Source organism: Prunus persica, chromosome G2, assembly GCF_000346465.2.
Source record: "Prunus persica cultivar Lovell chromosome G2, Prunus_persica_NCBIv2, whole genome shotgun sequence".
Lineage (NCBI taxonomy): Eukaryota > Viridiplantae > Streptophyta > Magnoliopsida > Rosales > Rosaceae > Prunus > Prunus persica.
In genome coordinates this window covers 12,640,720-12,645,059 of record NC_034010.1, presented here as the reverse complement: position 1 = coordinate 12,645,059, position 4,340 = coordinate 12,640,720, and the positions used below count along the sequence as shown (strand labels likewise).

Here is a 4,340-nt window from a genome sequence, read left to right as displayed (position 1 = left end):
CCGAACTAGGGTTTTCACATTAAGTTCCTGACAACGACGTAGGGTTCCGAACTAGGGTTTGTACTTCGACTTAGGGTTCGTAAAATGTGACTCGACCTAACCCTAGCACATTAAGAGCTTATTTCCGACTTGGCAAGTAAGGTGTGTGGGACTAGGCATTAACATTGGACTCGAGGTAGGGAGACCACTAAACCAGGCTTGTATTTTACTGTATGTATGAAGTAATAAATATGATTGCATGAGAACTCAACATTGCTTTTGGTTTGCATATCAATTGTATGGATTTAATCGTACTTTAGGCATCAGCTTCATTGACAGTGTTCCGAGTTGATCTGAGAGTGAAGGTGGCATAGTGACCACCTTGGGATTCAATACCCTAAACCTGGCCCGGGGTTATATGGACCGACTAGTCTTGCAATCCGGGCGGCTGTGAGAATAGTTCAATGAGGTATAGCCATGGAATGGACACTCTCACTACCGTGCAACTTGAGCTGAATAAATTTGTGGTATGGGTAGTTGGCATACGAGGATCGATTATCAAAAGAATGTTACTGAATATCTAAAAACTTGGTTTTAAAAAGTTGTATGAGCATCCATGTTTTATCTTGGCATCCCGGTTTAATGGGAAGTAAGGGAAATATTTCTTTTATGTCGTTGTGCATTATGATTTTGGTTTTAAGATAAACCATGCCTAGGCTATATTTAATATATATATTTTGCCACCTACTTTTAAACCTGGCTAGGGGTCTCCCTACTGGTTGGAATATACATCCCTCTCCTTCACCACTGACTATTTGTGCCCACTCTAATGCTGATTGGGCTGGCTGTCTAGACACCCATTGCTCTACCTCCGGTTATCTCATCTTTTTGGTTACCACTCTCATCTCTTGGTGTTTCAAGAAGCAACCAACTGTTGCTCGCTCCAGTGTTGAATCCAAGTACTATTCATTAGCTCGTGCCTGCACCAAAACCATGTGGGTTAGTTGTCTTCTCCATGAGCTTGGCTGCCCAGTTACATTTCCTACTCTCATCTACTGTGACAAAATCAATGCCACCTATCTAACTACGAATCCAGTTCGTCACGCTTACACATAGCATATTAAATTGGATAACCATTTTGTTCCTGAGAAAGTTGCCCTTGGCAGTCATCGTGTTCATTTTGTTCCTTCCACTGAACAAGTTGCTGACCTGTCACAAAAAGTCTTCACAAAATTCGTCGTCTCCAGCTCTCTGAAAAACTCGTCCGTCGAGGTCCGCCGTCCAGTTTCAGGGGAATATCATGCAATCAACTCATGGCCGTTAGGCCCTTCTTCCATTATTGGAATCCTTTGCATTGCAGGAATCCTCCTTTCATTTTGTATACATGTTAATATTGATTTACCTTCCTTGTATTGTTGATTCAGTTTCCTTGAGTACATGAGTGTACACACAACAATCTGATTAACATATTTCATGCCCAGTTTTTAACTTGTAGGAATCAAAGCGCTTGTACCACTGCCTTGGAGATATCTTCAACCCATATAATAACTTTTTCAACCTACAAACCAGATTTCCCTTACACACTTCGACAAACATTGTCTTCCTCTAAGTTGCCATGGAGAAACTATGTTGTCACATCCATATGTTCTACCTTCATATCATCTCGTGCCACTATGGAAAGTAATAACTGTATAGAAGTATGCTTCACAACTAGAGAGAAGATTTCATCATAATATACCCCTTGCTTTTGCAAATACCCCTTAGTCACTTGACGAGCTTTGAACCTAGTGGGCTTCTTTTCATGCATCTCTTATTTCTTCGTAAAGATCCATTTGCAGCCCAATAACTTTTTAATCTTTGGGTTTAGGAACCAACTCCCACACAGTTCTTGTGTAGAGATTTCATCTCTTCCATCATAGCACCCATCCAACTTTCCCCCTCCTTTCTCTCAACTGATTCTTGGAAATGGTTGGATATTCTTCACTTATGTTTAAGGCATAGTGAACTACATCCTTTTTTCTTCCAAACAGTTGAGGAGGTTTAATAGTTCTCTTGGGCTTCGATTGTGCTATATATGTCAGTTCTCCACCTCAATGTCAAACTCCACCTCCTTATGAAAGTCTTCAGTTGGCTGCTCTTGTGAAGTTTCTCTCATCACCCTCCTCAGTGGTATTTCGATGATTCTCTTCCTTGTCCAACAATATTCTCATTCACCTCAGATTTCTTGATAGTTTTCATAGGCATGGTCTTCTCATTAAACACTACATCCCTACTAAGTTTTTTTTTTTCTTTCTGTTCACTGGATCCCAAAGGTTGTACCCCTTAACACCTCTATGAAAGTTGAGGAATATGCATTTAAGAGACTTAGGCTTCGGCTTGGATGTCTCATTAGTAGGAATAAGAGCATATGCACTTCATCCAAATACTTGTAAATTAGAATAATCAATTGATTTATTAGAACATCCCTATTCTGCACACTTGAAATCAAGCAAGCTCGATGTCGACCGATTAATCAAATATGAAGGGTGGTTAACGTTCTCTTCTCAAAATAAATTGAGCAACCCTGTATGAATCCTCATATACCTCTTATGCTACATGAGAAACCTATTCATCCTCTCTCTTATTTCATTATGTTAGGGATTTCTATACCTCAGTCTTCCACTCTTTAAATTTAGCTAAGAGCTGAAATTTCTCCTTCATGAAGTAAACCCAAAACTTCCGAAAAAAAAAAAACATCCATGAATGTGGCGAAATAGCGAGCTCTACTCTTGAATTTAACCAGCCCTTATACATCTGAGTGAATAAAATCTAGCACACACGTGCTATTATTCTATTTTTTTTTTTTTTAATGCTTGAATACCACCCTTTACTGCTTTCCCATGGTGCAATACTTGCATAAGTCAAGTGTTCTTGCCTTAAATGCCAACGTTGAGTGTCATCTTTTGAGCCTTATTGGTAGATATAGATGCTCCACCTATTGCTACTGTACCACAAAGTCTATATAGGTAGTTAGGTTGAATCTCTCTATTCATAATCATAAGTCAACCCTTTGAGACTATGAGTTTTCCTCTCATGGATTTGTAAATGTAGCAATTCTTATCAAAAGTACCAAGAGAAATTAGGTTCTTACACAAACTTGGAATATACCTTACCATCCCCAGTGTCTTAGTAATGCCATCATGCATCTTTACCTTGACCGTACAAGTGCCCTCAACTTAACAAACCAAGCATCCTCTATCACAACTTCGCCGCCTTCTTCTTTCTCATATGTATCCAACCATGCCATGTTCGAACATATATGATATGAGCACCCGTAATCCAAATTCAGAATCTTCCCGAAGAAATAGCAAGTAAATTAGAATGAGCTTTGCTATCAACAAAGCTCTTTGTCACTATCCATAGCAACCCCAATTGTGTCTGCTGCCTTATTCCCTTTGACCAACACTCAAAACAACCGTTTTTGGCCTTGGATTTTGATATTCCCCTACTGCCCTTGTTGCCATCATGCTTGTATGAACGACCCCTCTCTTCGGTCTTTGCAACTAGACCTTCACCTTGAAAGCTCTCACCAGCATGTTGAGACATCCGATGATTGTTGAGAATGCCTTGTACCACCTCCTCAAACTTGAGAGTACTCTTGTTGAACATAAACGTTATTCGAAAGTATCTATATGATGGAGATAAAGATGTCAGCAACACAAGCCTTATCCTCCGTACTATATATAACTTCAATCCTCTACAAGGCCACAATATATGTAACACCCCGACTCTAAATTTAATTCCTATTTTAAATTATTTAAGTGAATTTACGAATTTACCCTTAGGGTAGGGGTAAATTGGTCATTTTTTTGCCCGAAAAGTGTTTGGGGCAGTAACTGGTATTTCTGGGTAGGTGGTACTGAGACGAATTCGTAGACACGCGGTAGGCTTAAATCGGAGTTGTAACGAAGAAGTTACGGGCAAAACATCGATAGTGGCAAAATCGTAAATATTTCGAAGTCTGAGTTTAAAATATCAGACTTTTCTCTCTATCTCTCTCTCTCTCTCTCTCTCTCTCTCTCTCTCTCTCTCTCTCTCTCCTGCGAACCAGAAAATCCCTCCCCCTCCCTTGCGACGACAGCGACTTCTCGTCGTCGCCACCGCCACCACACGCCGCCACTTGGGGCGGCACCGGTTCCGTTGGAACCACCACACTTCCTTCTTTCCGTTCCAACCCACCGCCACCTCGATCTGCCGTTGCCGTCGCCGGAAACAGCCACGAAACGTAGCGGTTTTGACAGATTTTTACCCAACTTTCGGCCTCTCGTTCTCTCTCATTTCTCCATCAAATTTGACGAGTAAGGTATGGTTTTCTACCTATT

General features: G+C 40.7%; 1 long non-coding RNA gene across 1 annotated transcript in view; it reads left to right on the top strand.

Moving 5' to 3' along the window:
* The window catches only part of LOC109947559, a 2,504-nt gene continuing 2,213 nt past the window's right edge, over positions 4,050-4,340 (top strand). The window contains exon 1 of the long non-coding RNA XR_002270328.1: positions 4,050-4,321. This is a non-coding gene — a long non-coding RNA (uncharacterized LOC109947559). The remainder of the gene's footprint in view (positions 4,322-4,340) is intronic.